The sequence below is a fragment of the Enhydra lutris genome, unplaced genomic scaffold, assembly GCF_002288905.1.
Source record: "Enhydra lutris kenyoni isolate GAN:26980312 unplaced genomic scaffold, ASM228890v2 scaffoldscaffold26, whole genome shotgun sequence".
Taxonomy (NCBI): Eukaryota; Metazoa; Chordata; class Mammalia; order Carnivora; family Mustelidae; genus Enhydra; species Enhydra lutris.
Genome location: NW_019154110.1, coordinates 22,837,365 through 22,863,694, shown reverse-complemented (window position 1 = coordinate 22,863,694; position 26,330 = coordinate 22,837,365). Strand labels below are relative to the sequence as shown.

General features: G+C 49.4%; 1 long non-coding RNA gene across 1 annotated transcript in view; it reads left to right on the top strand.

Annotated features, from left to right (window-relative positions):
• Positions 1–8,548: 8,548 nt before the first annotated feature.
• LOC111151739 overlaps positions 8,549–26,330 on the top strand; it is a 56,862-nt gene continuing 39,080 nt past the window's right edge. Inside the window, exon 1 of the long non-coding RNA XR_002640872.1 lies at positions 8,549–9,062. This is a non-coding gene — a long non-coding RNA (uncharacterized LOC111151739). The remainder of the gene's footprint in view (positions 9,063–26,330) is intronic.

Sequence of the window (26,330 nt, the reverse complement as noted above, 5' to 3'; positions counted from 1 at the left end):
GACTGCGTCCGCGTGGAGAGAAGCAGCCTCGGCCGCCGGCCCCCGGGACTTTGCCTCGGCCGCGCCAGCCGCCAGGGCCTCTTCTGTCGCACGAGTCGCCCGCGCGGCGGCCAGGACTGGAAGCCACCGCCCGGGCCCACCATGCACCGAGCCCCGCGCGCGGCCTCGGCTCGGCTCCCCCGGGCTCTTCGCCGCGGCGGAGTTAGACGCCGGGTCCTTCCTCGCTGCGGCCCGGGCTCTGCCCACCACGCCTTGTGGCCTCCGGTTTCCCATCTTTCCGCTGAAAGCGGGTTTTTTTCTTTTCTTCTTCCTTTTTTTTCCCCCCCTGTTTTTTCTTTTTTCCTCTCTAGCCGCCCGACCTTGGCCGGGCCCCACCCCGGTATGGCCAGGTACTTGCTTGAAGGGGAAAAAGGCTCAGAAGGCCTGAAGGCGCTGAGCCGGGCAAGGGCTCCCAGGGGAGAAACCGAGAGGCCGGTCCCGGGCCGGAGTGGAGGTGACGGCCAGCGCTCAGAAGCGTCCAGATTGGCCTCTGCCGGGCTCTGCCACCGGGTGCTGTCCTGCTCCTTCAAAGCCTCCAAGTCAAACAGAAACAACCACCACCCGCACCTCCACTGCCCTCTCCAGAGTTCTCTTCTGACCCGGACCGTTTGTTGTTGTTGTTGCTGTTGTTCTGTTTCTGTTCTTGTTTTTGTTTTTTGTTTTTGTTTTACCAAACTTTGTGGAATCCGGATTTGGAATCGCCATCAAAACCAAGGAAAATCCCTTTTTCGCAACAGAGAGTGAAGTGTTTTGATTTCCTGCTCACTTTGTCTGCTGGGGGGGCCCCAGTTAGGTGCACTTCTGGGCAGGAGAGCAAAGGAATTTTGATCATGCCTCACAGTTATTCACCAAACAAAAATTACCAAGGATTCAGGTCCAAGAGGCGCTGGAGGGTTAAGATGAACTCGGGTTCAGCCAGGGTTGGGGCGCCCGACTGAGCCCCAGCTGGAGGCCCAGGTGGGGGTCCAGCGCACTGACCACCCCTCCTTCCCACAGACACACACAGGTGCGGCCCTGTGTGACCTGCCAGTTCCAGGCCCGCCCAACCTTCTTTCCAAGAAAAGTCCCCAGGACACTGCCGGGGACCTCTTTTTAAAAGTGATTTAAAAAATGGGGGTACCTGGTTGGCTCAGTCCATACAGCCTGTCGCTCTTGAGCTCAGGGTGGTGAGTTTGAGCCCCACATTGGGCATAGGGTTACTTTTTTAAAAAGAAAGACAAATTTAAAAATAAAGTTATAAAAAAATAGAATGGGCGGGGAAGATACTACGGTCTGTGGTTCACAGATTTTTTTAAAAGGCAGTCTCACTCTGCCCCAGCCAGGGCGGATGGGAGCAGTGCCCTCTGGCTCCTTCCTTGCGCCCAGAAGGAGGAAGGGGGGAGCTTATTAACAGCTGGAGGGCCGGAAGCAGCTTGCTTCCATCCCGATATTCATATTCCAGGATTTGCATGAAGAGGCAACGCCAGCTCCCTCCTTATTATGTGCCGGAACTCCCTCATTTCACTCTTTCTCATGCTAGATTTTTATTAAAAATACTGTGATGGTAGCTACTGGCAGTCACCCCTCCCATCAGGATTTGCCTCTGGGAGCTGTTAGTGATGGGCGGAGGGCTGGCCTGAGGGGCCAGCAGTTTCCACACCATTCCAGACTGTTTATTACCCACACCCTGCCCCACTTTAGAAGCTTGCAGTGGGGGCAGGCCCATGTGCTAGTTCCCTGCCCATTGCTGACCTGGGTCCTATTACTCCTTAGACCGAGGAAAGGGGATTGAACCATTTTAGAGTCTTAGACTCTGGGAGATCTGAAGAGGCCACAGATGGATCTGTGCACACACAAATTTTGCATACACTTTTCAAGGGCTTTGTAGACTCCCCCTACCCCCATTCCCAGAACCCAGGCCATGGATTAAGGTTTAAAAAATAAAACTCTCTATATGGGGCTGGACGGAGACCTCAAATGCCTTCCCATAGATGCCTGCCTGCTTTCTCATTCCACGGCTGCCTGGCCCCAAAGGAGTCAACTTTCCATACCCAACACAAACACCCACCAACAGGGCCACTGGTGCCAAGAGGCACGCTCCCAGATGCCATTCAGACTCCAAATGAGCTAATGGTCACTCAGTGAGTAAAGGCCATTTAGGCACTGTTGCTTTTCACCCTCAGGTGTTTTCTGAATACTCTCCCCAAAGCTCCTCGATCTCCAAATTATTCAGAAAACTGAAAATGTAGACGAACACGCTGTATGACTTAGGGGCAACTTTTCCCTACTCTTGGGCCTCCTCAAAGATAAAGCAGAGGTCTAGCGTGATTGGAAGGGACTGGGCATTGGATGGTGAGAGGAGGCAGGTACAGGCACAGACGCAGATCTCGGGATCCTCAAAGAAACCGAAATCGAGACCCTCTTCCATTTAGAGTCACAAGGAGAATAAGTATTTCCGGGCCTTCTTCTTCCGTCTCCCTTCCTACGGTTCATCACGTTGGAGGGGTGGGTTTCGGAGTAGTCAGAGGTACCGGAAGCCGCATCCCTGAGACCCAGGCTGGATTATTTTGTCCCCTGATTTCTGGCTCCCACTGGGGAAGCAGCTCTGCGGCGGCTGGCGGGTGAGGCTGAGGCCGCGGCCGACCTCTAGGCGGCGCCCTGGCGTTGCGTCCTCGCGCTGCTCTGGGTTCCGCGGCGAAGGGGCCAGTTCCTGCAGACGCGCTGGGCTTGGCCTGGAGCTGGCCGCAGGCGCGTCGCCTTTGGCGCCAACTGCCAAGTAAGGGAAATACCATAAAACCCGTAAGGGCTGGGAAAGGAATCGGCAGCTAATCGCGGCTCCCTCCGCTCCCCACCCCCTACACTCATTCCCGACTCTAGGGAGCCTTCCACAGCCCAATTTCCTTTGATCTCCCCAGGAGCCTGCTCAAGGGCAGCGCCAGAATCCTTAACCCCTCCCCCCAACTTGCAAACGGAGACGCTGGGGGCTGAAGAAGTGGTTAGCCCAAGATCACAGCAACTATTAAAATGGCGAGGTAGGGCTAGAGGACAGACATGCGCTGTACTCCAAATGGAATGTTCTTACGTGATGACACCCCAGCAAAAACGTCTTTCTCCGAAGAAAAACCCCTTCCCAGAAAAGCAGCCTTAGGGTGTTGTCTATGTTGGAAGTTTGGGGGTTTCTAGATTTAAGATTTGGGGGAGCACATAAGGGAAGTGGACGCGGATATAAGAGCATCTCAGCTAGGATTGGGAGCCAAGATGTGGCCCCCTCCCTTCCAGGACCTGGGCCCTTCCATGTTTATAACCTCCCTAGACATGCCCGATAGAGGGATGGAGGGCAAATGCCTTAGGCCCTCAGAGGCACGGGTGAAAAACAACCCTACTGGACTGGGATATTGTGAGGTTTGAACACTTTGTCAGAGGCCCTGATGACTAAGAGAAGGTGTCGGATACACGACTGCTCCCTAAACCCGAAGGAGAAAGGCCTTTAGCGCAGACAGTCGGGTCACTCTCCTTGGTTCAAATGGCCTGTCGAATTACAGGAAAAGGAAGCCATATTACAGATGGGAAAAAGAAGCCTAGTTCGGGACCCCATCCCTCTGAGTCTAAGCTCAGAGATGCCCCAAACCTGAGGAGCACGGGGTAGGAGAAACCGGGGTCCCTCTTCTTCTGCCAAGGCAGAGACGCCATTTTATACTGCGGGGCCTTCTTGGAGACGTCTCTCCAAAGTTACTCTTAGGAGACAGGTCCCCTGAGAGAAGGGAAGGGAAGAAGAGGGGCTAGGGGGCGGCCGGTGTGGGGGGGGGGCAGCAAAGGGCACGCGCCCACCGCGCGAAAGGGTAGGGGCGCCCCGCTGGCCCACGTCCGCGGCCCCGCGAGACGCGCCTTTCCCGCGGGGCAGGGGCTCTCGTGGACGCCTAATTACCGAGAGCACATCTGGAGCAGCTGCGCCCCAGCCGGCCTCGGGCACATTACTCCGCGCCAAACCCTATTTTCATTCCCGAGGCTGAATCGTAAAAGGCTCTAGAGGCAGGATAAATTCGGGCCTGCGTGTGTCAGCAGTCTTGTGTGTGTGTGCGCGCGCGTGCGCGTGAGTATGTGAGCGTCGGGGAGGCGTCTGTGCGTCTCAGGGTGATGGCCCAATCGATTCGCCAAAGTTAGGGGGAGAAATGGAGCAACATCAGGCGAATTCAGCTGCGAACATACTGTCGGCCTCATTATCTGCCCATTTCCAGGGAAAGCATTTGGGGCTGGGAATTAGCCAGTTAATTGCATCACTTCTTTGTTCACTTTAGGGCAGGAGAAACTATCCGCTTTCTATTAAGACATTCCATATTTCAAAAACTTTAAGATCTTCTCATTGTCAATTTTCTTCATTTCCATCCGAGTCATACCACTTGAACGTTCAGATCTGCGGGTATCCCATCAACATTATCACACACACACGCACACACGCACGCACGCGCGCGCGCACACACACACACACACAGAGGCTTTATGCTGGGAAAAGTAACTCGGTTTTTACAGCCGCAAAATCTCGGCGTCTTAACTCTTAGGGTTGTTGTAAGGATTAATTAATGTACAACGTGTCTAGGATTTAGCGCAATGCCCGGTGAACAGGGAGCATTTAGTAAATAGTAACTATTAATAACAAGGAAGAGGAGGGGGGAAGAGGGAGAGGAGGAGGGGGGAAGAGGGAGAGGAGGAGGGAAGGGGGGAGGAGGAAGCCTGCTTTGTTCTCAGAGAACTAGTCTAGGTTGGAGGGTACGTTCTCAGCCTGTATATGTATAATGTATTCTTTTGACTTAGAGCAATGTCCATAAAAGTGAGGCCCCTTGAACCCCTTGGCCTGTAACTACCTCTTCAAAAAGGAACAGAGAATTGGGGCAATTATCTGGCTCATTTCAGGTTCAAACTTCCTTTAGCCTGAAGTATCTGGATCTGGTGGGGGAAAGTCTGGGGAGTGGTGGCATATTCTCATGCAGTTTCTCAATGAGCCTTTCCCCTTTGCTGGAGTGAGCAGGATCCTGCCTTAGAGAATGGATACAAAAGAAATAGGGTGCCCAGAAAGCTGGAATTAAAGCAGAACATCTGAGAAATAATTCGGAATAAAACCAGGGCTTGTTTATCTCCTGGGCATCAGGAGGCCCTCAAGTTCTCCATGCATCAGCCTCAGAAACTCCCCAAACAAATCATTAGACCTGTGCCTGGTGGGAACTCTTATTTCACATTCCAGAAACATCTGAGTGCCTACTGTGTGCCCGGCACTGGGCTAAGCTCTGGGGCTCCAGCAGGAGCTGCACTCCACCAGTTAGCAGTGCTGACTTGCAGCCAGTAAGAGGTCTCTGCCCCCAGAAACTAGTCCAGGGATCCGGGAAGGGGGAAGACCCTGCTGGGCAAGAACTTCTGGCCAATGACAGCACTGCCTTCCAGGGCCAAAGTTCTGGTGCAGGGGAGGGGCCTGATGGTCTAAGGGCAGCCCCCTCCCATTGTCTGTCTGAAAGAGGCCAACTCCACGGTGGGGATGGCCTTGTGGGAGGGGGTGGGGAGACACAGGGAATTGAGAAGGGGTGGAGAGATGGCTAGAGGCTCCTGACCCTCAGTCGGAAGTCCTGAGAACACCAATTAGCTTTTTTTTTTTTTAATTAGTAAAGTAGGGAACAAATGGGAATATATTTCTTCTGCTCTGATTAGAAGTATTTAGGTCAGGTGTTCACAGCCTGAATTCTTCAGTTTAAGTTGTCCCAAGCAGAAAATTGTTTATTTTTTCTTTTTATTTGCAGGCAGGGGTTTGAATACTATTAGCCAGCCCTTGGTTTCCATTAGAGCCTAGAACTGTGGTAGGTGGTGTTTGTATCAGCCCAGAGACAGGCAGCTAGCAATGGGTTGGGGTCTTTCCTTCCCCAAGTCACATTTGCTTGAAATGTGTAGGCGATTGAGGACCAACCAGGGGCTGTGTGTGTGTGTGTGTGTTGGGAGGGTTGCAATAAGCCAGATAATTCCCTGATCCCTTAATCTGTCTGAACATAGTCCTAGAAGAAGGAAGTCTGTTCACTTCCCAGACCCCAATGAAATCTGACTTTTTTCAGGGTGATTTTGGTCAAGTCACAGGAGTGGGGAGAAGGCCAGAAAGCTGATACTAGGCTGTGGACAAAGAGTTTAAAGAAGCCACAACAACACACGTGCTGGGTGAGATGAGAAAGTCTCCCAGGCTTGTCAGGGGCTACCTGATATGTTTGGCTCCTACTAAGAAACTTACAAAAATGTTCAGGAGCAAGTTTGCCCCCTCTTAACCCCGAGTTCAGTACCTCCACCGCTAAACCCTCAGCCCCACGAGGAGCTGGGGTCTCTGAGGAAATGGAATTAAGTAGATTAACAAGGGACACAAAAGAACATTCTCCTGCCTGATCCCTACTTGTTTGGCTCACAGACAGCATCATCTGGGGGCCTGTCACCAGATAGCTTTCCCTTCCCAGGAGTTTCAGTACTTTTTTTTTTTTTTTTTAAATTTCCTGGGTGGCTGCCTAAGTCCCACTTCCTTCCAGCATCTGGTCCCACCCTGGACCAGTCCATGGTCAGTTTTCCGCAGCAAAGCTCTTCCCATTTTCTGGACCCCTGGTCAGGGAAAGAGAAGAAAGAATGACCCCCCACTGGGAACCCAGGCCCTATGGGTAGTGGTGGGGAGAGAAACATTGCTGCATAGATGCTTTTAACGATGAAGGTCTACCTGGTAAACACCGAGATATCAGCCACGGGAGAAAATAAAAGCAAAGACCTATATTAACTGACCATATTTGGTCTCAGCATTTTCCAGACACCTACTTCTTTAATCAATCCAAATAGGAGTTCTTAACCTGAGGTCCAAGGATACTGATCCTCTGAAATTGTGGGATTTGGTGGGCACTATATAAGTAATCCCCCCTCCCCTCCAGGAAGGAACCAATAGTTTTCATCAGATTTTAAAGCATCATTGTGTGAACCCAAAAATGTTAAGAACCTTTCATCCACCATACACATACAAATACCTCAAATGAGATGCAGAGGGAGACAGTGAAATAGATTTGGGTACCTGACGGGAAAAATTAAAAGAGAGGATGAACAATTGTAAGTGTATCACAAGGTCAGGAGTATAGTGTCACCTGGCCTGCCCTGGAACAACGAACAATGGGCACCTGCTTACCGGTGCCGAGGACCCTAGGACTGAGACAGATGGCCCACAAGTCCGACCTGACCTCGTTGCACCCTTGCCCCCCCCGCAGAGGAGGAGTGAGCAGGGTCTCTGGGTCTCTATTCTAAATGCTATGGAGCTTTTCTCGACTGGGGCCTGGATCTTCTCCAGCCATTTGTGGCCTTGATCCGAAAAGGAGCTGAAAGTTTCAGCATCCGTTTTCCCCTCGGGAAGGCCCTTGCTCCTGGGGGGACGTGCTGTGGCTATCTCCTGGGATCTCTAGGTCCCCCAGTCCCAGCCAAGGCTGGGGGGCCGTGTCTGTGACCCCGGGAGCCTAGACCGCCAGCCAGGCCGCTCTTCATGACTTTAAAGTTCTCTTGGCCTCGGGTTGGGCGCCGAAAGGGGAACGAGAGACAGCTGAACAGGTAGACCGAAGCAGACACAAAGAACGGGGCCCTTGAAAGCAACCAGAGAGAATGACAAAGAGGGAACCAAAACCGTCAGACGGGAGCTGGGAGCCGGAGCGCGGCGGCAAGTGGGGCAGGCAAAACCCGCGTGCAGAGAAGGGCCCACAGGGGCCGCGGACGCAGCCAGGCGCGTCTCCTTTCCCCGTCTTTACCCGGAGGTTAATGACTTCGTCAGCGCCCCCTCGTTCCAAACTGCCCATTTACGACTCCTCGGTCTCCTTAAGGCTCTCCAATTAATTAGTCGGTTCGGGAGGCTAGAAGCGGACCTGGCAGGGTACCGCTAGATCGTTTGTTCATTGTGGGGAGGAAGGGCTCATCCAGGAGGGGAAATCCAGGGCCGGGAAATGGGGGCAAGTGGTGCAGGCGCCGGAGGCCGGAGGGAGCCAATGTTTTCGTGCGCGGAGTAGCCGAGCCTAGGACCCACTCGCCCCCAGAGCAGAACCGCCTCAAGAGGCTCTCTAGGAAAGGGCGCCCCGCCCCGCCCCGCCCCGCCCCAGCCTCTGCAGGTCCCCGCGCGCGGAGATCCCGCTTGGGGCGAGGCGCTGGGTCAGCGTTCACAGCCGCTCCCCGCGCCGCCCGCCGCCGGGGGCTGGACGGAGCCCCCCAGGCCATCCCATCTCCTCCGGAAGAGGGCAGAGGCCGTGAGTCTACCCGCCCTTGGCGTTGCGGCGTCCGAGGGGGCACCCGCGGAATTGCGACCTCCCTTCGCCCCTTTATTGCCGCTTCCGGACGCCTGGGCGGATTTGAAAGCCTCTTTTCGAATCCCTCCTCCAGGTTCCCGCCTCAGGGGGTCCGGGGGCTCCAAGCCAGGCCCCGCCAGGCTTCCTGATTCCACCCCTGCCGCGCCAGCCTGCAGCTGGGCGGGCCTGTGGCGGCGGCGGCGGTTGGAGGCGCGCGGAGTCTCTGCGGCTGCTACGGCCGGCCGCCTTCCCGCCCCGGCGACTTCCCGGTCCTCCTGCCCCCAGTGGGGAGGCAGTCGCTCAGCCAGAGCTGGGACCTTCGCTCCGCGCCCCGCCGGGACGTGATCCCCCACGGAGCACTGCGGAGCTCGTGTGCTGCGCTGCTGTGCTGTGCTGCTCGACGGCTGCGCTGGCCCGGGAGTGAGGGAACCCTGCATAGGACTTGGGGTCGTTCGGCGCAGTTCCAAGCGTGTCTGGAGTTGGGGGACAGAGGGGCGCATCGGTCTCAAACCCCTCGCGCGGAGGGGCTACCGTCCCGATCCCCAGGAGACCTGGTCCCACGGTAGAGGGCAGTGACGCAGTTTCTCCCGGCGGCTGCTGCAGGAGTCGCAAGGCAGGGACAGCTCAGACCGCAGGAGGAGCGGCGGGGGGGAAAAGGTTGCTGCGAGGAGCTTCACCTCGGAGCCCAGGAGGCCCCCGGGACCAAGGAGCGCACCGGCTGAGAAAGAGGTAAGGGGCTTAACGAATAGAAATTTGGCTCCTCTCCCTTTTTATTGTTTTAAAGGATGAAGTCTCTGGGTATTGACTCTTCTCGCCATAAAAGAGTTTTGGGCAATCTGATTACTCCTGGCAGGTCAGGGCGGAGGCGCTGAGGCCTTGGCCATAGTTAAAGGGGGGTTAAAAAAAAAAAAAAAAAAGGTTGGATAGTGAAGGCTCAGTGAAGGCTCAGGAGTTCATGGTTGTTTTTCTCATTATGATTAGTTAGTAGCCAGGTTATTTTGGACTAAGCCCTCACTTCCACTCCAGCCAAGATTCAGCCTTGAACAGCTGCTGAGGGTTCTTCAAAAGCAAAGGGCTGAGAAGGGGGCAACACAGAGCGGGGCCTCCAATCCCATGGGCGATGGGATAGGGATGGGGAAGCTTTGGCCTTCATTATTCCTATAACTGGGGCTGAGGAAGGGGAGGAAGGGAGGTAGGGCAAGGATGGAAAGTTCGCTGAGGGTAGCCACTCCAGCATCTTGCTGAAGAAGAAGGAGTTGAGATTTGGGCAACTTTTCAGGCCTTGGTGGCTTTTGCCCCTTGCTTTACAGACAGGGGTGGGGAGAGGAGAGAACCTGGGTGCTTCTGCAGGTGGAGCTCAACCTGGTAAGCACTGAGATATAAGCTCAAGGTAGGGGGAGGGGAAACCCACATGAAAGACCATATTTGGTCTCAACATTTTTCAGGCACAGACTCCTCTGATATAATCCAAATAGCAGTTCTTTTTTTTTTTTTTTTTTTGGTTAATGTCTTAACCTGACATTCCAAGAGTCTAACATCCTTGGAATGGTGGGATTTCATGGCTCTACAAGAAGGCCCTAGTCATCTTCTGAGAAGCTCTGGGAGGGAAGGAAGCAAGGGGAGCATGGGGAAAGGAGGGGAAAGGCCACAGACCTTTCAGTCTAGCTACCTAGAGACTGAGCTCTGAACCCCAAAATCTGAAAGCTCAAACTGGCACCAGGGGCACATTACCAAACTGAAGAGTGGAAAATTGCAAGTCAACCAAGGAGAAAAATTTTCTGTCAAGATGGGTCTGGATGTTTAAGCAGATTACAGATCTGGGTGTTTTCAGGGATTTCTGTCCCCCTTTTCAGCTGTTCCGGATTTTTGAGTGGGCTCTAGGGCCTGTGGGGCGGCCAGGCGGGAGAGGGACCTAGACCTCCAGTCCCTGGATCTCACCTCCACCTTGTGAACAGCCCAGGGTCCTCTGCTGGCCAGGTCAGGGCCAAACCTGCCCTCACCGAGCCCCAGTTGGTGGCAGGCCTTGCCTCACTCCCCTCCGCCCTGAGGACTCATTTCTCTATAGGCCCAGACCTCTGCCCAGACTGCACATTCCCTCCACATCAGGTCACCCAAACAACGGAGCATTTTTTTCTTCTTCCTGTTTTTGAAAATTGCATTAGTCTCAAATCCTTAGTTCCGCTTAAGGAAGACGTGCCATTGGATTCTTGGGGTGTGAGGGACCCTGGAATCAAACAACCTCTAGGCATTGGACAGCGGTTGCTTCTCTGATGACTTAGCACCTCCAATCACAGTTCTCAGTGCCGCCTGGATGGGTCACACATTCCCTCCTTTCCCTCTCCATCCGTTCCCTCCAAGCCCAGAAAAGTCCTGCATTTTCGGTCTTTCTGTGCTTGGAGAGAAAGAGAAGACAAAACCCAAGAGGCAGAGAACAAGCAATGAGGGAGGAGAAAACAAGGGAGGTAATTTCAGTAGGTTAAAAGAATCTACCTCTCTTTCTAAACCAAATGCATCTGAAACCTGATGTTTGTTTTAATCAGGAAGAGAAGTTGGAGGCAGGGTGGGTGGGGGACTAAGTTCCCAGCATAACAGATGCTCCAGTCATGGGGTCAGTAGCTTCTGAGGCGGTGAGAAGTCAAAACTCTCCTGAGCCTTCCAAAGTGCAGTGTGGAAAAATGAGGGGCTCTCCTTCTAGGCCTTGGAGCTTTCCCACAGAACCTTGCCCGGGGTTAGTAAAGCCTTTCCTTGCATTTCTTCTGGGGCAGTGTGCACACCTGTATGTGTGTGTTGGGGTGGTGGTTCTAAGCCACGGTAGAGGACAGGCAACTCACCACCTGGGAATCTGGTGATATGGTCCAGAGTGGAAGGGGGTTTCATCCCTTCTGGGCTGGGGGAGTGAGGAGGCCTCTCCGGATTTAAAGCCAAGCGCTCCAGATTCTAGGGAAAGGGAGAAGCTGCAGCTCCAAAGAGGGATTTGCAGGGAAGATCAGGTGAGGAAAAGCCTCAGTCTCTCTCCCTCCAAGGATCAGAGAAATACACTGAGAAATGTGAACTTTCAGTCAGGGAACACCTCCTTTCCATTATGGGTCATTGTGTTTATACGGATACTGGAAAGGACAGTTCTGTGCTGTATGTTTCCACATTTAGCATATCTGGAATATGTGAAACTGACCACGCACTGATCTAATTTGGAAGACGGGAGTGTACAGGTATGCATGTGAATTTCCTGCCTGCAACCCTTATTAACTGAGCACAATTGGGAGCATATAATTTCCTGTCTCTTTTGCATGTTTTTACCAATCCTCAATCTTTACATGATGCTTAAATACTGGGAGAGACACAGCTGCCGTGATACAGGAGTTCCCCACTGATTCCTGAAGTTTACTAATTCCTCAGAGACCCCACGATACTGCATAACCCTTTATGCTTACTTCTTTCTACATGCCTTTCAACAGTACTTCTGGACCCTGAATTAGTCTGTACAGATTGAGGTCCTATCTCTGCCTTCTGCCCCTTACCACAAACAACAGGCGCCTCTACAAAAAATGCACAAGCATCATTTTTGTGAGTGTGAGTTTCAAGTAAGATGGCGGCGCCAGACATCAGTCCAGATTCGGATACATGCTTTCCCAGGCAGGAGGCCACACTAGCCCCAGTACAATCCAGAGGGCAAGGAAATCTGGGTCCCCTTGCAGCAGCGGAAAAACAGCCAAAGGCAAGAGACTGCTCCAACCATTCTCCCTCCATCCCTTCCAGGGGACTTCTAGAGAGAGAGCTGATTCTGCACCCGGGAAGCCTGGTACTCCGGTCTGAACCCAGAGTTCCAGGCCAATTTCTAATTTCCATGGAGAAAGAATAACCGTTGTCCCTTTCCAAGCTACCCCCACCCACGAGGCTTTTGGGGACAGCCGCCCGGTCTCTCTGGCTGCATCCGCTTGGAATCCGGATTTGCAAGCGGGGAGACCTGATGGAGAGGGCCTGAGGCTGCGCGGGGGACTCAGCACCCGGCTCTAGGGAGCGAGGGCTGCGGGGAAAGGGTGGGAGGCGAGGCTCTGTCCCCTTACACACCTTCGCTTGTGTAAGGGAGAGTCCAGTGCGAGAGGGGCAGGGGCGGGGAGGTCAAGGCGTTGAGGGGGTGCCCCGAGGCCCCACACGAGAAGCTGGATTGCTCCGGAGCCCAAGGTTAACTGGCGGCCCGGGTAGCCCACACCGGCCACGGCCGATCAGTCCTCAAAGCGCTGCAGGGGTTCTGCCGGGCCCCAGAGGGGTCTTTCACGCCTCCGCTTTGATCTGCGTGGTCGCGGCCCCCAGCAGCGAGAGGCTGGGCGGGGAGTGTCTCACCTACCTCTCCGAACCGCGCCGTCCTCCACGCGTCTTCAGAGGCTGCAGGGACTCGGGGTTCTGGTCTCTCCAGAGCCTAAGGACGCAGGTGACGACGCCGGGGCCAAGGGCTCAGCCGCTGCGGGTTGCCGCCCCACCCCCCACCCCGGCCCAGTGAGGCCTCTGGGCGCAGTGTCTAGATCTGGGGCAGCGGCGCCGACAGCGGCGCTGGGGGCGCGAAAGGACTCGTGCGTGCTCAGTCACCCTGGCGCCAGCGACGGGGTGAGGGGGCGAGGACAGGGCCGAGGCGGCGGATTGGCGCGGGTTGGGGGGCCCTTGTCCGCCCGGGCGGGGCTCCCGCCAATCTCACCTGCCCCCTTGCTGCGGCGCCGTCGGATGACCGCGCGGCGGCTCCAAGAGTGGGCCTTGCGCCCTCTGAAAAGGCCAGAGCCGAGGAAAGGCGCCGAGATGGCCGGCAGACAGAGACTCTCGTGTGTGTGTGTGTGTGTGTGTGTGTGTGTGTGTGTGTGTGAGAGAGAGAGAGAGAGAGAGGGAGAGAACGGACAAGAGAGAGGGAGATGCGGGGAACGCTTCCTAGAGAAGCCGTCAGATGCAGAAATAGACAAAAGAAGTAGGGGAGAAAGGGGGACAGAAAGAAGCCCCGGGGTTTCTGAAGCGACAAGTTGTCCTTGGGAGTTGGGAATGTGAGAGGGAGGGGCGAGGCCAGAGGAGTCTGAGAAGAGGAGGGGGCGCTCAGACCCTTGGCTGGAGGCGACCTACATGTATGCAGAACCGCGGAAGGAGAGCGCGGGACCCTCCTCCTTCTCCCCTCCCCCAGACCCTCACCCTGTTGCAGCCCATCTCCCGCTGGATGTAGCAACCGGCTTCCCGCGTGCTCCCTTCCTGCGGCCCCACCTATCAGGGGCTCGGTCCCGCCTGGGGGACAGCACCCGGCTGAGGGCTACCCTACTACCTGTTCCTTTCTTCTGTTCTCAGGGCCTTAAGTGGGATTCTCCCCTCATTAAATGATAAGGACAAGTGAGGCCAAAGGAAACGACCTTGGCCAAGGTCAAGGAAGAACTTGAAAGTTTCACTTTCCCTCCCAGCTTTGTGTCTTTGCCCTTCTGGTTACCAGAGCAAGATCCTGAAACCGCAGGCTCTCTCTTGCTTTTGCTCTGAGACCCAGCTAGGGATTACTCAGAATCAGCGAAAGGGCCGCAAAGAGCCCATCTGGCTGGTCTCCAGGGATTACCTGGCCTCAGACCCGAGACCTCTCTCCTAGGCCAGAATGAGGCTGGGGACCCACTGGTAAGGCAGCTCCGTTCCTGCAAATGGTTGTCTGGAGGGGGGCAGGGGGATGGAATGTGTCTGAGATCTGAGTTCTAGGCCCGGCTCCCCTGCACTTAACGTGGAGGTTCAGCCCCACCCCCTCTGTAGGTTTCAGTTAGTTTCCTCTGTGTCTGCGGGGCAGGCTGGGTGTTTTGCCTCTGCACCCTCCTCTGGTTTGCAGGTTCTGGTGAACTTGCCTGGCTGCGACAAAAACACACCCACATGGTGATTTGATTCATTAGCCACTTAAACACAAATACAGAAATAACAGTAAAATTAAATTTTGCTACCACGACTCTATTTTTCTATTCTCCTTTTCTGTACTTTTTATTGATTATAATATGCCCGCAGCACAGGGCACTGGTATTAATTCTATGGCTCAGTGTATTTTGCATATGTACACGTGTATAATCACCACATAGATGAAGATATTTCCAGCCTGCCACAAGGCTCCCTTATAACTCTTTCCAATCAATATTCTTTTAGTCAATAACCCCCGAAACCACCATAACTCTGCCTTCTATTCCCATAGATTAGTTTTGTCTGTCCTTAAGCTTTATCTAATGAAACCATGATATGTACGGGTTTCTAAAGTGGTTGACCATTTTACACTTCCACCACCAAGGTGTGAGAGAGCTGGTTGCTCGCATACTTTCTAATACCGGCACTGCCTGTCTTGTTCCTTGTAATCATTCTGGTGATATTCCAATGTGGGGGGAGGGGAGGAAGGGGTGGTTGCATTTTTAAAAATGTGATAAAAACAAATAAAGCTGCCCATCTTAACCATTTTAGGTGGACGGTTTAAGAGTTAACTATATTAACATCAGTGTGCAGCAGATCTCTAGAACTTTTTCATCTGCAGAATTGAAACTCTCTGTGACCACTCAGCAACAATTCCTCCTCTCCCCTTCCCTCCAGACCTTGGCAACCAAGTCTACTTTCTCTTTCTTTCTTTTTTTTTTTTTTAATATTTTATTTATTTATTTGACAGAGAGAGATCACAAGTAGACAGAGAGGCAGGCAGAGAGAGGGAGGGAAGCAGGCTCCCTGCCAAGCAGAGAGCCCGATGCGGGACTCGATCCCAGGACCCTGAGATCATGACCTGAGCCGAAGGCAGCGGCTTAACCCACTGAGCCACCCAGGCGCCCCTACTTTCTCTTTCTATGAGGCTGACCACTTTAGATGGCTCGTATAAGTTGAGTCATATAATATTTGTCTTGTTATGACTGCCTTATTTCACTTCATGTAATGTCCCCGAAGTTTGCCTGCATTGTAGCATGTGGCAGGATTTCCTGATTTTTTTAGGCTGAACTGTGTATACCACTTTTTCTTTTTTTTTAATCTTTCTAAATATGATTTATTTAAGTATATAAATGAACTTTTAACCACACTCACAAAATGTCACAAAGATTTAAGGAGTGGCTCTCACGGGCTCACACAGCTGCCTCCAGCACAACCCTGATACCAATGTTTCTCTTAATTTTTCATTTTTAAACCTTTTAATTTCTTTTTCTAAAATGATTTTATTTACTTATTTGACAGAGAGAGAGAGAGCAAGAGAGGAAACACAAGCTGGGGGAGCTAGAGAGGGAGAAGCAGGTTCCCCCTGAGCAGGGGCCCCAATGAGGGACTCAGTCCCAGGACCCTGGGATCGTGACCTGAGCTGAAGGCAGATACTTAACTACTGAGCCACCCAGATGCCCTTAAACATTTCAATTTCAAAAGCTACTAGGTGCTTTTTAAATGTTCCTTTACAATAGTATTATTTTCTGTTTTATGCACATATATTTTATGTAACTGTCAATTATGTATAATATGTATTATAGGTATTTTATTACTAATTTTTTTGGTTCCAGCTATTGTTTTTGTTGTTTCATCTTTTTTTAATTTTTTATTTATTTTTTATTTTTATTTTTAAAAAGATTTTTATTTATTTATTTATTTATTTATTTGACAGAGGGAGAGAGAGATCACAAGTAGGCAGAGAGGGAGGCAGAGAGAGAGGGAAGCAGGCTCCCTGCTGAGCAGAGAGCCTGATGTGGGACTTGATCCCAGGACCCTGAGATCATGACCTGAGCAGAAGGCAGAGGCTTTAACCCACTGAGCCACCCAGGCGCCCCCCACTTTTTAAAAAATTAACATATAATGTAATATTTGTTTCAGGGGTACAGGTCTGTGATTCATCAGTCTCACACAATTCACAGCACTCACCATAGCACATACCCTCCCCAGTGTCCACCACCAAGGCACCCCCCTCCCACCCACCTCCTCTCCAGCAACCCTCAGTTTGTTTCCTGAGACTAAGAGTCTCTTATGGTTTGTCTCCCTCTCTGGTTTCATCTTGTTTCATTTTCCCCTCTCTTCCCCTGTGATCCTCTGTCTTCTTTCTCAAATTCCACATATCAGTGAGATCATATGATAATTATCTTTCTCTGATTGACTTATTTTGCTTAGGATAATACCCTCTAGTTCCATCCATGTCATTACAAATGGCAAGATTTCATTTTTGATGGCTGCATAGTATTCCATTGTATATAGATACCATATCTTCTTTATTCATTCGTCTGTTGATGGACATCTAGGTTCTTTCCATAGTTTGGCTATTGTGGACATTGCTGCTATAAACATTTGGGTGCAGGTGCCCCTTTGGATCACTACATTTGTATCTTTAGGGTAAATACCCAGTAGTGCAGTTGCTGCACAGGGTCGTAGTGTAGCTCTATTTTCAACTTTTTGAGGAACCTCCATGCTGTTTTCCAGAATGGCTGCACCAGCTTGCATTCCCACCAACAGTATAGGAGGGTTCCCCTTTCTCCACATCCTTGCCAATACCTGTTGTTTCCTGACTTGTTAATTTTAGCTATTCTGACTGATGTGAGGTGCTTGTATACCACATTTTATTTATTTGTCGATCTGTCAATGGACATTAAGTTGCTTTTACCTCTTGACTATTTTGAATAACGCTGCAGTGAATATGGGTGTGCAAGTAGCTCTTCAAGATCCTGCTTTCAAGTCTTTTTCTTTTTTAAGGTTTTATTATTTTTTATATTTTAAAAGATTTAATTTATTTATTTGAGAGAGAAAGAGAGAAAAAGAGAGAGAGAGAGCATGAGCAGGGGAGAGGGGCAGAGGGAGAAAGAAAAACAGATCCCTGCTTAGCAGGGAGCCCAACAAGGGGCTCAATTCCAGGACGCTGGGATCATGATCTGAGCTGAAGGCAGATGCTTAACCTACTGAGCCACCCACGTGCCCTAAGATTTAACTTTTAAGTCATCTCTGTGACCAGTGTGGGGCTCAAACTCACGGCCCCGAGATCAAGAGTCACAGGCTCAACCAACTGAGCCAGCCAGGCACCCCAAGTGCTTTCAAGACTTTTGGATCTATACCTAGAAATGGGAGTGCTGGATCATATGGTAACTCTATTTTGAATTTTTGGAGGAACCTCTGGACTATTTTCCACAGTGGCTGCACTATTTTCCATTCCTATGGACAGCGCATAAGGATTCCAATTTCTCCATATCTCATTTCACCAACGCCTGCTACTTTCTGTTTATTCATTTTTATAGCTGTCATTCTAGTAAGCATGAGGTATTATCTCATTGTAGTTTTTGTTTTTTTATTTTTTTTTTATTTTTTTTTTAAGATTTTTATTTATTTATTTGACAGAGAGAGATCACAAGTAGACAGAGAGGCAGGCAGAGAGAGAGAGAGAGAGAGAGGGAAGCAGGCTCCCCGCCGAGCAGAGAGCCCGACGCGGGACTCGATCCCAGGACCCTGAGATCACGACCCGAGCCGAAGGCAGCGGCTTAACCCACTGAGCCACCCAGGCGCCCCCTCATTGTAGTTTTAATGTACATTTTTTTGAAGATTAGTGAGGTTGAACATATTTTCACATGTTTATTGGCCTTATTGGCCTTTCCTATATCCTCTGTGAGAGTCTTCTCTCAGTAAAGAATTCACTCCTTGGAAATCATTAACTGCTAGGCATTGGGAGGTATAGTGATAAATAAGACTTAGCCAAGTCTGGCAGAAAACACATTCTAGAGGGGAAGAGGAGAGGAAGCCTGAAGCCACTTTGCAAAGTGTCAGGAAATAGGTCCAGGAACCCTAAGGAGGGCCCTTACCTGAATGAGGGGCCGGAGAGGGGAGCCTTCCATTCATTTAAAATATATTTACTTGGGGATCCTGGGTGGCTCAGTCATTGGGCGTCTGCCTTCGGCTCAGGTCCTGATCCCAGGGATCTGGCATTGAGCCCCGAATCGGGTTCTCTGCTCAGCAGGAGGTTTGCTTATCCCTTTCCCTCTGCTGCTCCCCCTACTTGTCTGTGCTCTCTTTCTTTCTTTCTCTCTGTGCCAAACAAATAAAGTCTTTTTTAAAAAGATAGAAATATTATAAATAATATATATAATATGTATAATGTAATATATATATATTACCTTAGAGCCAAGTTGTTTCTAGGAGTTGGGGAGCTGGTCACAGGGTACACACATTTCCATAGTTGTTGCCAGACAACTTTCTTAGGTGGAGAAGCTCTAATTTCAGCAACTCTAATTTCTGGCAATAGTGTTTTTATCCTTCATCACATGTGCCAATATGATAGAGAATAGTTACCTCTTTTATTTCATTTGCCTTTACCTGAGATATTGCCAAGGCTGTCCATCTTTTCATATATCTCTTGATATCTTTTTTTTTAACTTTTTATCTTTTTTTTTCTTAAAGACTTTATTTGACACAGAGTGAGTGAGAGAGACACAGAGCAAGCACAAGCAGGGGGAGCAGCAGGCAGGGGAGAAGCAGTCTCCCTGCTGAGCAAGGAGCCCAGTGTGGGGCTGGAACCCAGGACCAGAGCCAAAGGCAGACACTCAACAGGCTGAGCCTCCCAGGTGCCCTTCTTGATATCTCTTGATATATCTCTTGGGTGTGCTCTTTGCATCTTTTCTTTTTTAAAAACTTTCCTCCTTGGGGCACCTGAGTAGTTCAGTTAGTTAAGCAGCCGACTCTTGTATTCGGCTCCGGTCACGATCTCGGGGCTCTGAGCTCGAGCCCCACACCAAGCCCCAAATCGGGCTCCACACTCAGTGCTGAGTCTGCTGGAGATTCTCTCTCTCTTCCTCTCCCCGCCCTTCCCTCTCTCCTCCACCTTCAAAGCCACCAATGCCCTGTCCTGGATGCTTCAAATTTCTTTTCATTCTTCCTTGGTCTCATTTCTCTGATTCCGCCAGGGAAGTTTCTCCAGTTTTAAAGATTCACGTGATTAGATCGTCCCATCCAGATAATCCAGGAAAATCCCTTAAAAATCTTTAAAAAAAACAAGATAAAATCTTAAAAAAAATAAATTGCCTATTTAAAACCTTAGCTCACTTTATTTATTTATTTTTAAGGGTTTACTCTTATTTTTTTAAAATTTTATTAATTTATTTGAGAGCTCACGCACAGGCGCCCCGAGAGGGAAAGAGGAGCACACAAGCAGGGGGAGGGGCAGAGGAAGAAGCAGACTCCCCGCTGAGCAAGGAGCCAGATGCAGGGCTCTGTCCTAAGACCCTGAGATCATAACCCCAGCCCAATGCAGACCCTTAACAGACTGAGCCACACAGGCACCCTTAAGGTTTTATTTTTTTATTATTTATTTATTTGTAAAGATTTTATTTATTTATTTGACAGAGATCACAAGTAGGCAGAGGCAGGCAGAGAGAGAGCCTCCAAATTCACTATTTTTTTTTTTTTTTTGGTCAGAGAGAGTGAGCACAGGCAGACAGAGAGGCAGGCAGAGGCAGAGGGAGAAGCAAGCCTCCTGCTGAGCAAGGAGCCCGATGTGGGACTCGATTCCACGACGCTGGGATCATGACCCGAGCCGAAGGCAGCCGCTTAACCAACTGAGCCACTCAGGCGTCCCCAAATTCACTATTTTAAAGTGTATAATCCTCAGGGGGCCTGGGTGGCTCAGTGGGTTAAAGCCTCTGTTTTCTGCTCAGGTCATGATCCCAAGATGCTGGGATCAAGCCCTGCGTAGGGCTCTCGGCTCAGCGGGGAGCCTGACCCCACGCCCCCACCGCCTGCCTCTCTGCCTACTTGTTATCTCGGTCTGTCAAATAAATAAATAAAATCTTTAAAAAAAATAAAGTGTATAATCCAAAGCTTTTTAACAAATGTATACATCTGTGTAACTACTACCAAAATCATGATATAGAACATTTCTATCACCACGAAAAGTGTCCTGGTGCCCTTTTGCTGTCAATCTGCTCTTCGTTCATCCCCCAGCAACCTTGACCCTGTTGTCACCATTTTCTCGATTTTTCTAGAATTTCCTGTAAATGGATCATTAAGAATGTAATACTTTTGTCTGGCTTCTCTTATTTTGCATAATGATCTTGAAATTTAACTGTATTTGTGTTTCAGTAATTGGTTTCCTTTTATCATGGAGTGAATTTATTCCTTTTTATGGATACACCACAATTTATTGATTGCTTTACCCATTGTTGGACATTGGGGTTGTTTCCAGTTTGGGGTATTATGAATAAAGCTGCCATAAACATTCGCTACAAAGCTTCATGGGGACAGTTGTCTTCATTTCTCTTAGGAACATACCCAAGAGTGGAATTGCCGAGTCATCTGGTTGGTGTATTTTTCCCTTGTATCCTGTGACTTTGCTCCTATCTCTTATCAGCTCCGGAAGCTTTTTTTTGGGGGGGGGTAATATTCCTTAGGATTTTCAACATAGATGATCATTTCATCTGTGGATAAGGACAGTTTCATTTCTTTCCAGTCTATATGCCATTTATTCATTTCTCATTCCTGTTTCACTGGAGAGGACCTCTTGGACAAAGTTAATGGTGAGAGCAAACAACCCTGTTCTATCCTGACCTTATGGGGAAATCATTCAGTCTTTCACTATTAGGTATAATGTAAGGCTAGATGTAAATTTTCTTAGTTGCTTTTTATCAAGTCAAGGAAGTTCTTTTCTATTCCTACTTTGCTGGAAGTTTTTGTTATGAGTGGATAGAGATTTCATCAAAATCCCACAAGCTGGGGGAGAGGGAGGGGGAGAAGCACACTGCCCGCTGAGCAGGGAGCCTGACATGGGGCTTGATCTCAGGACCCTGAGATCATGACCTAAGCTGAAACCAGACAGTTAACTAACTGAACCACCCAGGCACCCCATCGAATGGTTTTCATGCCTCTATCTTTTTTTGGGTTTGTTTTGTTTTGTTTTTGATGTAGTGAATTGAATTACATTGATTGGTTTTTCTTTTTTTTTTTTTTAATATTTTATTTATTTATTTGACAGACAGAGATCACAAGCAGGCAGAGAAGCAGGCAGAGAGAGAGGAAGGGAAGCAGGCTCTCCACCAAGCAGAGAGCCCGATGTGGGGCTCGATCCCAGGACCCTAAGATCATGACCTGAGCTGAAGGCAGAGGCTTTAAACCACTGAGCCACCCAGGCGCCCCTGCATTGATTGGTTTCTCATGTGTCAAACCAAGTTTGCGTTCCCAGGATAAATCCCACTTGATCTTGAAGCATTAGTCTTGCTATTTATTGTAGCATTTGGTTTGCTTAAATTTTAAGGACTTTTGTATCTTAAAGACTTTTGTTCACAAGGATTATTGATCTATACCTTTTTGGTTTTGTTTGGTTTTGTGATATCTTTTTCCTCATTTTGGTATTAGGGTCATCCTCACCTCCCAGAATAAATGGGAAACTGCGATTTCCTGGGAGACTTTGTGTAGAATTGGCATCCTTCCCTAAATGTGTGATAGAATCCACCACCAAGGCCACCTAAGCCTGCAGTGTTCTTTGTGGGAAGATTTTTTGACCACACATTCAATTTCTTTGTAGTCATAAAACTATTCGGGTTATATATTTCTTTTTGTTTTTTAATTTTTGAGTGTAGGTGACACATAGATATTTCTTTTTAAGTGAGCTCTGGTAATAGGTGCCATTCAAGGAATTTGTTGATGTGCTTTATGTTGCTTATTGGCATAAAGATATTCCTAATAGTCCCTTAGTTGTTTGTTTGTTTGTTTTTTAATGTGGATTGGCTCTGTAGCTATGTTCCCTTCTTCATTCTTGATCATGGTATTGTGTGTCTTCTCAGTTTGTTTGATTTTTTTTCCTGATCAGTCGGCTTGGAGGTGGATCAGTTTTATTGATTTTTTTTTCAAGATTTTATTTATTTGACAGAGAGCACAAGCAAAGGGGAGCAGCAGAGGGAAAGGGAGAAGCAGGCTTCCCGCTGATCAGAGAGCCTGACATGGGGTTCAATCCCAGGACCCTGGGATCATGACCTGAGCCGAAGGCAGAAGCTTTAACCCACTGAGCCACCCAGGTGCCCCCCCCTTTCTAAAAAAATATTTTATTTATTTATTTGTCAGAGATAGAGTGAGAGAGAGAGAGAGCACACAAGCAGGCAGAGTGGCAGGCAGAGACAGAGAGAGAAGCAGGCTTCCCACTGAGCAAGGAACCGGATTTGGGACTCGATTCCAGGACCCTGGGATCATGATCTGAGCTGAAGGCAGCAACTTAACCAACTGAGCCACCCAGGTGTCTTGATTTCTACTCTTTATTATTTCCTTTTTCCTGCTTACTTCAGGGTTAGTTTGCTCTTTTATTTTTTCTAATTTCTTAAGGTGCAAGCTTAGAGCATGGTAGTTAGACCTTTCTTTCCTTTTTTTTTTTTTTTTTTTTTTTAGATTTTTTTAATTCATTTGACGGAGAGAGAGAGAGACAGTGAGAGAGGGAACACAAGCAGCGGGAATGGGAGAGGGAGAAGCAGGCCTCCCACCGAGCAGGGAGCCTTATGTGGGGCCCAATCCCAGGACCCTGGAATCATGACCTGAGTCGAAGGCAGAGGCTCTAACCCACTGAGCCACCCAGGCGCCCCTGTTTCTTTTCCGATATAAGTAGTGAATGCTGTAATTTCCTTTGAAACACCTTCTTAGCTGCCCCCAAATGTTGGGATACACTGTATTATTCAATTTTGTTCAGCTCAAAATAGTTTCTAACTTCCTTTGTGATTTCTAATATGATGTTATTCAGAAGTGTTTTATTTAATTTTCAAAAATTTTTTAAATAAAAATTTTATTTATTTTGGAGAGAGCACACACACACACACACACACACACACACACACACACACACGAGCAGAGGGAGGAACAGAGGGAGAGGGATAATCTCCAGGAGATTCCAGGCTGAGTGCGTCTCATGGGACTTGACCCCATGACCCATGAGATCATGACCTGAGCCGAAACCAAAGCCAGATGCTTAGCCAACTGAGCCACTCAGGTGCCCCTAATTTCCAGAAATTTTGATGACTTGTCAGATCTGTTGTTACTGATTTTGGTTTAATTCTGTCTTGGTCAGAGAACATACTTTGTGTGATTTCAATCCTTTTAAATTTATTGAGAATTATTTTATTGCCCACGTGATGAACTGATTACCACATGGAAAGATAGTCAAGTCCATTAACAAACCTGGACTCTATTACAATTCACCCCGATACTCGACTGATAACCAAAATGTGTTGTTTCACTTAATTAAATTTGAACTTGTTTGAGTCAGCCATCATGGCTCTCTAGGAGGCCTACGGCTCCATGAAAGTTCTGTTGAACACCTTGTATAAGAGCCCAGGGTTATGTATTTTCAGAAGGGAAATGAACGCCTTAGTCACTCTCAGTAACGTCTGTGACTCTGAAGAGGATAAAAGGTGTCTGGGCGAGGCCTTGTGTTGTGGCCTTAGTATCTGCAGAGCCATGGCTGACCTCGATTTGAATTTTTGGGTATCTGTAAAGCAAGAACATGCCTTTACCCCAAAAGGGAGTGGGGTAAAGACATGTTCTTTGGATGGATAAAGAGTTGTCATTGTTACTGCCACTGGTCAGATAAGGTGGCTAGATCATTGGCGATGGCCTAAAAGTCTGAAAAAATGGAGAGATGGGGCCGACTGTTGTCCAAGGCTGCCTTTATTGCTAAGACAACAGCGAACATTTGGGAAATCCTGTGGACCCCGGGGTCCTGTCCTTAATCAGAGATGTCTGTTAAGGGATGGATGGGAGAGACAGAAGGCAAGCCTCATCGGGTGTGACAATGGGGCTATCATCCTTAAATTTATGAGCTCCCTCTGCTGCTTACTCACTTGATCCTAAGGGACTTCCCAAGTAGCCATGAGGTCTGGGGCAGGGACGACCTTCTCCCACTGTGGCCTTTGGTCAGGAACTGAGGGCAGGAGAGCATCCCCCTCTTTCCGGTGGAATATGCTACAAGACCAGGTCTGGCTCTGCCCTGTAGATTTTTTTTTAAAGATTTTATTTATTTATTTGACATAGAGAGAGAAATCACAAGCAGGCAGAGAGGCAGACAGAAAGAGAGGGGGAAGCAGGCTCCCTGCTGAGCAGAGAGCCTGATGTGGGGCTCGATCCCAGGACCCTGAGATCATGACCTGAGCCGAAGACAGAGGCTTAACCCACTGAGCCACCCAGGCTCCCCTAGATATTTTTATTTTAGCAAGGAGGCACTGATGGCCCTGTCAGGCTTGTAGACAATTTGTTATGCAAAAATAGATTATTGGAACAAATAATCACCAACATTTATTTTTTATTATTTTTTATTTTTATTTTTTAAAATATTTTATTTATTTATTTGAAAGACAGAGATCACAAATACGTAGAGAGGCAGTCAGAGAGAGAGGAGGAAGCAGGCTCCCCGCGGAGCAGAGAGCCTGACTCGGGGCTCGATCCCAGGACCCAGGGATCGCGACCCAAGCGAAAGGCAGAGGCTTTAACCCACTGAGCCACCCAGGCACTCCAACATTTATTTTTTAAAAAGATGTATTTGAGAGAGAGAGAAAAGTGCACATGTGTGCATGCAGATTGGGGGCGGAGGGGCAGAGGGAAAGACTCTCAAGCAGACTCCCCACTGAGCTTGGAGCCCCACACAGGGCTCCATCTCATGACCCTGAGATCATGACCGGAACCAAAATCAAGAGTCAGACACTTAAACCACTGAGCCACCCAGGCGCCCCTCACCAACATTTACTGAGTACCAACCACAATACCATCCTGACGCTTTTACGGCTATAAATTTTTTTTTTTCCGTTTTTAAATTCACTCTGCCCTGTGACCCAGGAAAAGGTCAAACAATCTCTGGTTAGGCCTTAGAGTGGTGAAGAGGAAGGTCTTTGGAGACAGGCAGACCGAAGTGTGATATGACTCTACACTCACTGTGTAACCTTGGGCACCAAACCAGCTGCTCTGAGTCCCAGTTTCCTTAACTTAATTTAAAACTCAGCTCATGGGGCTCCTGGGTGGCTCAGTCGTTAAGCGTCTGCCTTAGGCTCAGGTCATGATCCCAGGGTCCTGGGATCAAGCCCCATGTCAGGCTCTCCGCTCAGTGGGAAGCCTGCTTCTCTCTCTCCCACTCCCCCTGCTTGTGTTCCCTCTCTCGCTGTGTCTCTCTCTGTGTGTGTCAAATAAATAAATACATAATCTTTAAAAAAATAAATAAAACTCAGCTAATAGTTCTTTGAGACGATTACATGTGATAATCTATGGAAGTAGTTTAACATAGTGCCTGTCATGGAATAAGCCTTCGAGAACTTAATAAGCATGTTTCTTACCTGATTTGCTTCTCTGCTATTTACTCTCTGAGTGAACCTGAACCTCGGTCTCTTCATCTGTTATGTGAGGAAAAGAAGAGTGAGCATCTCAGGGCTGTTTGGAGGCCTTGCCCAGTGTCTCACGCTGTAACTCACATACCCTCCGTGTAACAGAACAGGGCACAAACACCAAGAACCAATGACCCAGGTCATTGTCGTGGGACCTCCAACACTCTGGAACCGGAACATCTCTATAAAATGTAGCAGCTCATACAACACAACTCAACACACACTGTCCTCCCACCTAGTTCATCAGCATCCCAAACACTCTCGGCTCCAGCCGCTGAGGGGGATTTTCTTTTATACAATATCGTGGTTCAAAGTTGCTGTCCTGGAGGCAGATTGTCCTGTGTTTAAAACCCCAGATCTGGGGCGCCTGGGTGGCTCAGTGGGTTAAGCCGCTGCCTTCGGCTCAGGTCATGATCTCAGGGTTCTGGGATCGAGTCCCGCATGGGGCTCTCTGCTTAGCAGGGAGCCTGCTTCCCTCTCTCTCTCTCTCTCTGCCTGCCTCTGTCTACCGTGATCTCTCTCTGTCAAATAAATAAATAAAATCTTTAAAAAAACAAACAAACCCAGATCTTCCGCTTATCAGCTGTGTGAAACGGCACAGATTGCTTCATTTCCCTGAAACGCAAATACAAATTGGGACTAATTCGTGCCTATCATCTTTCAACCTACCATCCTAGAGAAGGTTAATTCC